The sequence below is a fragment of the Orycteropus afer genome, unplaced genomic scaffold (assembly GCF_000298275.1).
Source record: "Orycteropus afer afer isolate SDZICR_OR568_19922 unplaced genomic scaffold, OryAfe1.0 scaffold00624, whole genome shotgun sequence".
Lineage (NCBI taxonomy): Eukaryota > Metazoa > Chordata > Mammalia > Tubulidentata > Orycteropodidae > Orycteropus > Orycteropus afer.
In genome coordinates this window covers 1,180,548-1,193,828 of record NW_006922211.1, presented here as the reverse complement: position 1 = coordinate 1,193,828, position 13,281 = coordinate 1,180,548, and positions in this window count along the sequence as shown.

Below are 13,281 nucleotides of genomic sequence, written 5' to 3'. Positions count from 1 at the left end.
ATTTGTGTTCTGTCCTGTATATGGTTTGTTGAGCTTCTTGGATGGATATACTTTTACCTTTCAAGATATTATAAAAGGTTTTTATAAACTTTTATAAGTTTTTATAAACTTTGTCAATAAATCTTTGACAAATCAATCTGCAGGTTTTATTTTATTTTTGCCTCTTTCTTCTCTGGAATCCCAGTGGCACATAACTGTATTCTCTAGATAGTGTCCAACATAATTCTTAGGATTTCTTCATTTTTTCTCATTCCATTTCCTCATATAAATTTGTATCAAGGAATTTGTTTTCTAATTCAATGATACTATTCTTTTCCAATATGTCATCTGTTTCTGAAATTTTAGTGTTAATCTTCTGAATTTCTAATTGCTATTTTAGTATGGTTTATAATTGTCTATTTATTTTATCATTATGCTCTTGTATTGTTTGCCTGAATACTTCTAGCAAAATCTTCTAATTTTCCTTGATGTTGTTTGTGGTTTCCTTACCTGTTCTTCCTTGGGGAGGCTTTCTGATTCTTTAGTTTGGTCACTTGCTTTTGCCATCTTGGCCTGTTTCTTTGTTTAATTTGAAGATTTATGTTGTCTCAGAGATATTTTGGAGTTGTAATTCAATGATTGTTTATATCTTAAAATGAAGAATTAAAAATTTTGGTAAAAAAAATCAATTAATTCCAAAACCCAACAAATAATATTTTCAGTTATGTTATATTTTGGATGATAAAAGCACTATTGCTTTTTAAGAAAATAAAACTTAATAGATATGCACTAACATCAGTGATAGAAAAAAAAATATGGTCAATAGCAATAATATGGAGAAATGGTAAATCTACATAGGAACAGGGGTGGGACTCTGTCAGGGTGCAACCAGAGTGCCTAGAACCTGGTGAGGCCATCTGCCAAAAAGGCAAGGAGACTGCATCTTCTGATCTCCTCTAACCCCACAAGAGGAAGACAGAATCACCAGCAGCAGCCCAAAGCCTATTCCTGCGAGGCCAGACATACTGCCTCCCTCTAGCCCTTTCACCAGTCCTGACACCAACTGTTGCTCCTGCAGTACCCACCACCTCTCTGCTGGGTTTAATAATTTGCTGCAGTGGCCACACAGAACTCACAGATTATGGGGTTTAATAGGGAAGCACCAGGCTACAATTCAAGTTCAGGAACAATGCTCAGTCTCTCTCCACCCACTCTCTCTGACAACAGTCTCTCTCAGTCTCTCTCCCAACAGTGCTTGTCTCTTGGTGTCTCTTTCTTAGCCGTATGTGTCTCTTGGTGTCTCTTTCTCAGCAGTGTGTGTCTCTCAGGAGCGTGTTTCTCTCAGCAGCATGTCTTTCTCAGCCAGCAGTTAGAGAGACTCCTTCTGCCTCTAGGAGGCCTCCTTTTGAGCCTGGCAGAGTGGAGAAACTAACCAATCCCAACATCAGAATTCTATACAGCTGAGAGAGAATAAGCTTCCCAGAAAATTGCTTTGTGCTGCCCCAAAAGAAATCCCCCAGACGGATAACTAACAATCAGGAGCTACTTGGTTGCTCATGGCAAATTCAACCATGGAGTTCACAAAGACTTATGGCTAGAAAAGCTACACTAAGTAATTTACTACACTGCACCATCACAGAAATTTAGCACATAAGGGCTGTTAAAACTTGAGATATCACTTAAGATAGGAGCTCTGGTGGCATAGTGCCTAAGGCATTTGACTGCTAAACCGAAGGCTAGCAGTTCAAACCCACCAGCCACTCCTTGGAAGGAAGGTTGGGCAATCTACTTCTGTAGTGATACTGCTTCAGAAACCCAAGCAGGGGTCGTTATGAGTCAGATCAGACTTGACGGCAATGGGGTAGTGGTTATCACTTAAGATATAATCACTTTATTTTATATGTGATAACACTCAGAAGAAAAGAAGGGAGGGTACTTATCCAGTTAGTACATGACAGAGTTTGGTCTAGAACCTAAGTTGGGAAGACTGCATTTAGAAGAAATTTAGGTTGAATGTACATACTGTAGCAAAGAGATTATGGAGCCATGTAGAAAAGTGAAGAGAATGATAATCTATTTCATTCAGGAAAAGAGTATAAACTAGGTTGTGGCAACAAGTGAGTGTATAAAGTAAACTGAGTTGGGGTAAATATCTTTGTTTCTCCTCCCCAAATTTTTACTTGTTATAGAAGGTATTGAGAATGACTTTAAGAATTAGATGTTTTAGAACTCCGACAGCACTAGTCCTTTGTCTGGACTATAATTTCCAACATTTGAAGAGCCAAAAAGACTATTTAGAACTGAAACAAAGGAGAAACACCTTATTCCAGCCAAAGGAAAAGAAACCTTCTAATTCCCTGAAATGTTAAAAACAGGGTTGTAAATGTAGATATTATACAGAAGCCAATCTGAAAAAGTTTGCCTCTGTATGGCACTCTGAATGGTGGAGACTATGCAAAGGGGGTAGGAAATGCTTGGTTCCAGTCAATCTTTGCCATGAGTGAATGTATGTTCATTGTTGCCAGGTATTCCAGCTTTTCTGAAGTTAGCAATCTTGATTTTCATGTGACTTGCCCAGATTATCCAATGTTGGCAACTAATTTTGAAAACAAAGCAATACAAAACATTGTGTGAAGCCAACAAAAGTTTGGCACATGAGTAGTCAGTTTGTGACCTATGATATAAATGACACAAGAAGGCAATTTCTTAGATATACAAGTACTGGAGATCAAAGTATAGTTTTGCCACATGAGTACAAGAATTGCAAATATAAAATTCTTTTTGTCTTTTATGGAGCTGCATAATCTCTTATCTGCGTGGAAGCTCTCCTTCCCAGTTTTGCACTACAAACTTGATTGTCTTTGCTTCTTTATGGCTTCTTTGATCTCATATGGCTTTGTTTTTTCAATGAGCCTGTTCTGTACTTAATCAGCCAATCCATGAACAGCAAATATTTTCCCATTTAATTTTTTTCAGCAATGTTTTGTATGTGTCTTGCATATCCTTGTATAAATTTATTCCTAAGGATTTTATGCTTTTTATGTTATTGTAAAAAGTATTATTTTCCTAATTTTCTTTTCAAATTGTTCCTTGCTACTATATAGAAATATAATTTTTTTATTGGCAGTAGTTTTTTTTATTATTATTTTTGTGGTAAGCTTATAGTGACAAGACAATTACCATTTCAACATTTCTTACATATAGAATTCAGTGACATTAATACATCCATATTGCTGCTCAAATCTAATCACTATCCTTTTATCCTATATATATTACCTTTGATAAATTTCTGTATTATTTGTAATAGTTTGTGTGTGTGTGTGTGTTCCTTAGGATTTTCTCTATACAAAATCACGTAATATGCTAATAGAAATTTTACATCTTCTTTTTCAATTTGTTTGTCTCTTATTTCTTTTTCCTACTAAATTGTTTTGGCTAGAGCTTCATCTACAATGTGAATAACAGTGGTAAAAACTGGCATCCTTGTCTTATTCCTGATTTTAGGGGGAAAGCTTTCAGTCTTTCACCACTGACTATGATATTAGCTCTGAGTTTTTCATAGATACCCTTTATCATGTTGAGGAAATTCCCCTCTATTCCTACTGTGTTGGGTGTTTTCATGATGAAAAGATGTTGGATTGTTCAGAAAAGTTGCCAACATTAACAAAAGAAGATTCGTCTGATAAATATTTTGTTCTGAGACTGACTAGGTAGTGCCATGTTTCTTCCTGTTCTCTTCTAATGTTTGGAACTCACAGCACCTTCCCTTACAGTTCTATCAGGAGAGAAATTAAATGGAACTAGTGACCCAACCCACTACCCAGCTGTCAGTTTGTCATATTTGGTGCCTTCTGTGCTGCTATGATGTTGGAAGCTTCATCTCACCGGTATTTCAAACACGCAGGAGGTATTTGAAATGGAGGGCAGGTTTCAATGGTGCTTCCAGACTAAGACAGACTGGGAAGAAAGGCCTGGTGATCTACATCTGAAAATTAGCCTTCAGAACCGTGGATCACAACAGAACACTAATACAACGGTGGAAGAAGAGCCCCCTGGGTTGGAGGACATTATAAAGTAGCTGCAACAATGGACTGGAGAATATAAACAATAGTGAGGATGGCAATAGGCTGAGCAGCATTTTATTCTGTGGTGCATGGGTTCGCTGTGAGTCAGAGCAGACTCGTTGGCAACTAACAACAACAAAAATTTACAGTGAAAAACTAGAGATCTTTAAGGAGGAAGAGATGGATCTGTGCTAGAGGGAAGGGCAGAGAAATAATGAGACCAAAGAGTTATAAGGGAAGATAAGAAGAAACACATAGACTGCTATAGCTTCATATACAACTATGTTGTTGTTGTTGTTATGTGCCATCGAGTTGGACCCGACTCATAGTGACCCCTCCTTGGGTTTTTGAGGAAGTATCACTGTGGAAGTAGATTGCCCAACCTTCCTTCCGAAGAGTGGCTGGTGGGTTTGAACCACCAGCCGTCTGGCTAGCAGTCAAGTGCCTTAGGCACTACGCTACCAGAGCTCCTCATATACAGCTATAATACTATAAATAGTATTTTGCACCATTCTCTGGACTCTATATAAGTTTGGTCATCAAAAGCATACTTTTCAGGATTTGTTACATAACTCAGGAGATATAGTTGGTTCTGAAGAAGTGGGGAATAGTACATGATACATAGTACTACCATTGCCCTCTTAATTGATTTCATCCTGCCTGTGGTAAGTTGCAGAGACTTACTAGAAACTCAAATATAGAGACTATCATTCAGGGAAAATGTCAAAACTGAGAATATAAATTTGAGGGTAATCAGCATATGGATATCATAAAGTCATGAGACTGGATAATAATATCAAGGAGATGAATGATAGAAAAGAAAGAAATCTAAGGACTAAGTCCTGGTATTAAGGAGTAGCCAGTAAAGAGAGGAGTGACTAATGGGTCAAGAGAAAAACCAAGAGTGTGCAGTAGTCCAGAAACCAAGTAAAGAAACTGCTTTAAGAAATGCGTGATTAAGTTTGTCATATGCTGCTTATGGTTTAAGATGGGGACTGATAATTGACTATGGGATTTAGCAACATAGAATCACTGGTAATATTGACAGGAACAGTTCCTGTGGAGTGGAGTGGGTGAAAGTCCAGTTTGAATATATTCAAGACAGTATAGAGAAATTTGAAACATTGATTAACTGACACTTTCGTCAAGCCAAGAAAAAGAAGGGCAAATGATATCAAGTTTGTTGCTTGCTTTTTTTGTTTGTTTGTTTTAAATTGTGTTGTGTTGTTTCACCTCAAAATCAATACTAATAGCAAAGCATGGAAACCAAGACGGAAAAAAACAAGAGTCTGCTAGCAACATGAGAGTCACAGTCTTTTGTAACCTACTCAAGGAATTAACATCCCCTTACCTTTGATCTATTTTATTGCTTAGAAAAGCACTCTAGAGAAGGAGATTACACAAGGGCATGGATACTAGGAGGCAAGGATCATTGGAGTCATCTGAGAAGTTTGCTTACCACACTTGGCTTTTGTTTCTTAGCAATTTTCCCCTCACATTCATCTTTGCCTTTTGCCTAGTTTCTGGCCAACAGTCTAGCTTGAGACTAAGGTCTTAGTTGTGTTGACAATTGTATAGGGTAGTCATGCTTCCATACTCACTCACTAGATCATCATGTAGGGCAAGTGGAAAAGATACTTGGAGGCAATATATTGATCAACCTAGCAATATATGGGTTAGACTTGGTAAAGTGCTACGCAAATTTTCAAATTACTCAAATTGGGAGGTTTCTCCATGCAGTTTCTTCCATATTCTTTACTTGTACTCAAATTCTGTCAGTCCTATGGGATTTCTACACAAAAATGAAGAAACAGGAATAAAATGGGATTTAAAAAAACAAAAACAAACAAAAAAACATAGGCAGACATTGTGTCTTTTCATACAAGCTAAGTTAAACACATAAGAAGGTCAATTTTTCTTTTGCAGATAAGTTTTTTTTCCCCCCACAGCAATTTCCTGAAGAAATAATGTTATTTGATTGGGGGAAAACTAATTCTAATCAGTCAAACTATATCTTTAACACATCAAGACAGAGCCTCAGTGGGTATTTAAGAATTTTGTTTTCTGAAAACTGCTTTCTGTCCCCCAGAGAAAAGGCTTTGCTTATTATTCATTTTCATTTTCCATTATCTGAACATTAATGGTCTGTTTTTACTTCCTTTTCCTCATGCTGATAAGTAATACAAATAGAAAGTTATTTATTGCACGTGTGGAGGAAAATATAAATAAAATGTCAGGAAGCTTGTAAGTTTTATAAATACCATCCCTGTGAGGATAATCTTGTCCTTAAACCTCAATGGTTCATTGATTATAAAAGTACGCTGTAGCTTCCTTCAGGTTAAGTATACTAAAAATGGTCTATTATTTTTGCTTGAATGTTCGTGATGGAATTTATCTTTTTTTTCTCTTCTCCCCTTAAATGGTGTTTTCAAATAAAAACTGTCACAAAAATATGAATAGTGTAGCCTGGTGTATTTATTTATTGTCTTTGACTTTTAGACCTCCTTTATAATATAATTTTATTTACATTATGTTTGTTGAGAATATACACAGCAAAACACACACCAACTCAACAATTTCTACATGTACCATGTGGAGACATTGATTATATTCTTTTAGCTGTGTAACCATTCTCACTCTTCTTTTCTGAGCTATTTCTCCCCCATTAACATAAATTTGATAGTTCTTATAGAAATGCTCAAAAGAGACATTTTTCACTAGTTAAACTAAACTGTTGTTGGTTTTAAGAAAATTTCAGAAGTTATTTTTGGTTTAAGGTTGTTTCGGTTACCTAGTGCTGCTCTGACAGGAATATACCACAAATGGGATGGCTTGAGTAAACAGGAGTTTATTCTCTTACAGTTTGGAGACTTTAAGTCTTAGTTCACAGTGCCAGGCTCTGGGGGCTGGGTGAAAGCCCCTCAACCTTGGGCTTCAGCTCTGCCTCCTGCTCCCAGTGAAGCTGGAGGCTTTTCTTCACTCAGCTGTTGGCTGCTGAGGCTGACAAACCCAAGGTTGACAGGTAAAAAGTCACAGTCCCAATGTTACCAAACCACACAGCAGGCCATTCATTTAAGTCCATTGAAAGTCCCAAGGTTGGCAAAGCATGGCAGGCTGTTGAACAACGACACGGTTACATGCACGGTTCAAGCATGCCATAAACTAGAGACCATTACCCAAGGCTTCTTCTTATGTACAGGAAGCAGACCACATCCCTAAGGCAGCTACTCAGCTGCTTACAGTAAATTCCACCATGGATTTGATTACTAGTCTCATCATGGTGAATAACTACCACCAGCTGCCTAGTCACTCAACCAGGCCCAGCCAACTTGACACACAAACTTAACCACCACAAAGGTTTAAAGTTTATCTCAAGGCAACAGTTTCAGTGGTTCATCCAAACATCATGGCCTGCAGAAAGTATGTATTCCATGAGAATTTGAAATTCTTCTGGGCGTTTTCCCCCTTTTGGTCAGAAATCCTCTATGGAATCTTTGATCAGAATTCAGTAATGGTATCTTGGCATTATCCAGTTCTGGTCTCATGGCAAACGAGGTAATTGTTCATGGAGACAACAAGCCACATATTCCATATCATCCTTCTATTCTTGACTCTCCTTTTTCATCTGTCGCTACAGACAAATAGAGACCAGTTGTTGTGCTTCGGATGGCCACTTGAAAGCTTTTAAGACCCCAGACACTACACCTGGAACTAGGAAGTAGGACAGAGGCACTAAACATGTTATTAGGCCTATTAACTGGGATTCCCCATGAAACCAAGACCCTAAACCTTCAAATCACAAAAACATCAGTTTTTTGGTTGTACCTCATCACCCTCAGGAGTTACTCTTTCTTTCTTTCTTTTTTGTCATTGTTGTGAATATATCTATCACGCAACTTTTGCCAATTTAACTTTTTACAGGTGTAAAATTCATTAATACCAATTGCAATGATTGCCTGTGCAACCCTAAACGTAATCAACGTTTCCATCGCCATTAACCTCCCATGTCCTCTTCCTCCTGCCTCTGATAATCACTAATAAATTTTATTTTCTATATATTTGTCTTCTCTTGTCTTTTTTTAATATATTGATGAGGTCACACAATATTTGCCATTTTAAGATCGACTTATTTCATGCAGCATAATATCTTCCAGCTCCATCCATACTGTAGTGTGTATCAAGACTTAATTTCTCCTACTGACTGAGTAGTATTCCATTGTATGTATGTACCACATTTTGTTTATCCATTCATGTACTGATGGGCATTTAGGTTGTTTCCACCTTTTGGCTATTGTGAATAATGCTGCAATCAACACTGTTGTATAAGTCTCTTTTTGATCTTCAGCTTTCAAATCTTTTGGATATATACCTAGGATTGGAATTCTTGGGTCATGTTATTAGGCCTATTAACTTGGATTCACCACAAAACCAAGACCCTAAACCTTCAAATCACAAAACCGTCAGGTTTTTAGTTGTACATTATTATCTGTCTCTGCAGCTACTCTTTCTTCCTTCTTTGTCTAAAAAAGAGTTCTGGTGGCATAGTGCCTAAGGCATTTGACTGCTAACCAGAAGGTTGGTGGTTCAAACCCCCCAGCCACTCTGCAGATGGAGACTGGACAATCTACTTCCATAAAGATTTACTGCCTCGAATGGGGGTCACTATGAGTCAGAATCGACTCGATGGCTGTGAGTTTGGTTTTGTTTCATATAGTACCTCTATTTTTAGTTTTATTTTTGGGAACTGCCACTCTGTTTTCCACAGTAGCTGTACCATTTTTCATTCCTACTAGCAACAGATAAGGGTTCCAATTTCCCTACATCCTCATCAACGTTTGTTATTTTCTGTTATTATAATTATTATTTAAATATTATCCATTTTAGGGGGAGTGTAATGGTATCTCATGCTGGAAGTGCTCACTTATCCATGCCAAGAAATTTGGGAGACATCTACTTGGCTGTCTGACTGGAAGAGATCTTAGTGCCCATTCCAAATAAAGATGATCCTTCAGAATGTGAAATTTATTTAAAAATGTCATTAATATCACACACAAATAAAAGTATGCCAAAGGTAATTAAAAAGAGTTGAAGCAGTACATAAACAGGGAACCACCAGAAATTCAAGCTAGATTCAGAAGAGGATATTGAATGAGGGATATCATTTCTTACGTCAGATAAATCTTGGCTGAAAGCAGAGAATAACAGAAGTATGTTTACCTGTGCTTTATTGACTACGCAAAGGCATTCGACTGTGTGGATCACAACAAATTAGGGATAGCATTACAAAGAATGGGAATTTCAGAACGTTTTATTGTGTACATGCATAATCTGTACATACACCAAGAAACAGTCATTGGAACAGAAAAAGAAGGGTACTGTACAGCTTAAATTAGATAAGTGTGCATCGGGGTTGTATCCTTTCACCATACTTATTTAGCCTGTATGCTGAGCAGATAATACAAGAAGCTGAATAATATGGTTAAGAATGTGACATCAGCATTGGAGGAAGACTTATTAACAACTTGAGATATGTAAATGACACATCATTGCTTGCTGAATATGAACAGGACTTGAAACACTTACTGATGAAGATCAGACTATGGCCTTCAGTATTGGTTACACCTAAACATAAATAAAATAAAAATCCCCACAACTGGACCAATAAGCAACATAATGATAAATGGAGAAAAGATTGATGTTGTCAAGGATTTCATTTTATTTGGATCTACAGTCAATACCTATGGAAGCAGCAGTCAAGAAATCCAAGGACATATTGCCCTGGGAAAATCTTCTTAGTGCAAGAGACCTCTTTAAAGTGTTAGAAAGCAAGATGTCACCTTGAGGACTAAGGAGTGATTGACCCAAGCCATGGGTGAACAATGAATAGAGAAGATGGAAGAATTGATGTCTTTGAATTATAGTGTGGTGAAGAATATGGAATATACCTTGGACTGCCAGAAGAATGAACAAATCTATCTTGGATAAATTATAGCCAGAAAGCTCTTTAGAAACAAGGAAGGCAAGTCTTCAGCTCACATACTTTGGATACATTAACAGGAAAAAACAGTCTCTAGAGAAGGACATAGTGCTTGGTAAAGTAGAAGTTCAGCGACAAAGTAGACCCTCAGTAAGATGTATTGACACAGTGGCTCCAACAAAAGGTTCAAACAAAGCAACAATTGTGAGAATGTGTAGGACCAAGCAGTGTTTCTTCTTGTTGTACATGGTGTCACTGTGAGGCAGAACTTACTTGACTGCACCTGAAAACAACATACTTTTTTTTCATCTATTTCCCTTTATTTGGGATCTTTTATTACATATAGCTTTGAATTATTTTCTAGAATCTTTCCCCTTCCATCCACAGACCTCCCATTAATATTATTTTAGAGGTCTTGTTTGGTAGATATGAACTCTCTCAGATTCTGTTTGTCTGGGAAAGTTTTAATTTCACCTTCAGTCTTGAAGGATGGTTTTGCTGGGTATAGTATTCTTGATGGACAGGTTTTTAAAAAATTTATTTAAATTTCAGTGCTTTAAGTATATCATAACATTGTCTTCTGGCCTACAATATTTTTTAGGAGAAATTTGCATATAATCTTATTGGAGATACTCTATTTGTGATTATTTTCTTCTTTCTCACTGAAGATTTCTTATTCAGGATTCTCTCTTCATCTTTACTTTTTCAGAGCCTATCTATGATGTGTCTTTGTGTAGAACTCTTTGAATTTATCCTGCTTGGGGTTCTTTTAGCTTGTTGGATTTGTAGATTCCTGTTCTTTTTTAGGTTGGAAAAATTTTCTGTCATTATTTCTTCAAATATTCTTTCTGTTCCTTTCTCTCATCTCCTTCTGTAATTCCAATGATGTGTATATTAGGTTTTTTATTGTTGCCTCATATTTTGACCTCCTTTTAATTAGGTAAAATGCAAATCTTTTTATTAGGGTCCCATAATCAGATCTGTTGACCTTGTAACTATTTAAAAGTTCTGTTAAAAAAAAAACAATGAAGATGCAGTAAATCTAGAAGATATTTTTACAGAAAATAGAATAAAGGTAGTCTTGAATCAAACATAGCAGTTCAGAGAATCGCAAGGCTCTAGTATTCAAAATAGTAACTTTCTAAAGGCAACTGGTGAATTATAAAGTAAAGGACAACTATGGATACTGTTCTCCGTTTATTGGTGTTTCCATGTTTACAAAATACATTAAAACTTTGGCTCACAGAAAGGACAGTAACAAGTAGTTCACTGTACATTAGTTAAGTTTGCCTTTCTTGTAAATTTAGTCAGAATATCAATTAATCTAAGAGTCAAGACTTTGAATTGTTCCTTTTCTCTGTTCTACATGTCATCACTTATAAGTTCTGGGATAAGAAAAGTTGCTTAATCTTTCTGAACATTGTTTTCCACATTATTTTATGCTATATCATAGATTAAGATGACATAATGAATGGAGAAGGGTTTCGGAGTAGTAAACCAGTGTATGTTTTAGTAAGGGGTGAAGGATAGGTTATGGTAAAGGAATGTGATGTAGCTGCTTAATCCAGATGTTTTCTGTTACCAACAGGTTAATCTTTTTACTGGAAAGTGAGTTACCAATAAATTACAAGGCAGATTTGACCCAATTATCTCATTCCATTAATCATTGTGTCCCACTGCAACACAGTGAATTGCTTGATATGGCCCTTCTAGCCATGGTCTTTGTGACTCCCACCAGATAACTGGGTGGGCCTATGTAAATGTTAGGTGTTTGTGGCTTACTGGGGGATTGGATAGCTTATTAATAATGTAAATAGGGTTCATGGCACCCTTCTCAGGATGAGACCATGCAAATAAGATACATGGAATCCTAGTGTGACTTGAAGGCACATAACAACAACAACAAATATGGTGATTGGTCAGTTTTGCCATCCTGCTAGGCTTTAAAATGAGCCATCCCAGAGGTGGAAAAGGGGTATCTCACTACCATTAAGAAAGAAGAACCAAGAATGGAGCACATTCATTGGAGCCAAGGTCACTGTGCTGAACCTCCTTGAGGAGACAGCTGTGACACCAGAGAGGGCAAGAAGCAATGACAGAAAAATGGTGGCAGAGAAATTGTGACAGCAGAGGCAGTACAACCAAGACACCAGCATGAGACAAATCAGTGGGCTTCCTGGCACACAGAATGAGAAAGTTGAGAGCCATCAGGAAGAAGACTTGCCAGAGGAATTGGGTGCCTCTGGGAATTTATCAGCAGTGCTAAAAGAACTTTGTAACACTTGCCTGAACATGGCAGAGGCCAAGGGGGCACAGGGCCAAGAGGCTGAGGCCAGAGAGAAGCACGCCTGTGGCACTGCTAAAAGAGGCTGTCTTGATTGCATCTTGAGTCATTTTTTATTCTGAATTGTAACCTGTTGTTGTTGTTATGTGTTTGAACCACCAACCTTCTGGTTAGCAGTCAAGTGCCTTAGGCACTATGCCACCTGAGCTCCCTTAGAAATAAATATGCATGTTTACTGATGGTACATATATAATTTAGTTGTTTTTTTTTTTTTTTCCATAAGAGTGGGAATCAAAAATTCTGGAGATCTTTGTTTTAGAGAATCTGTTGGCATGGTGCCTAAGGCATTTGACTGCTAACCAGAAAGCTGGTGGTTCAAACCCACCAGCCACTCCTCAGAAGCAAGGTTGGGCAATCTACTTCCATAGTGATACTGCCTCAGAAACACAAGGAAGGGTCACTATGAGTCAGATCCAACTCAATGGCAATGAGGGTTTAGTATATATAAAGTAATTTACTTTTCAGTGCCTGACTCAATATCTTCATCTTGAATGACCCTACCCCTTGCTCTATTCCCAGACCTTTGTCCATGAGTGCTTTGTTTCTTATAGTCATAGAATTGGTTCTGACTCATGGTAACACATGTACAACAGAATGAAACTTTGCCTGGTCCTGTAATATCTTCATGATTATTTGTATACTCCAGTTCATTGTTGTGGCCACTGTGTTTTTTGAGTGACATCCAACCTAGGAGGCTCATTTTCCAACACTAGATCAAATAATATTCTCTTGTTATTCATAGAATTTTCGTTAGCTAATATTTGGAGCAGCTGAGGGGGGCCAGGAAGGAAGCGAGGCAGTGCAGCAAGTTTGGAGTGGATGAGGGAGACCAGGAAGAAAGCGAGCTGGCACAGCAGGTTTGGAGCAGCTGAGGGAGACCAGAAAGTGAGCTGGCAGTGGGTGTGGAATGGCTGAGG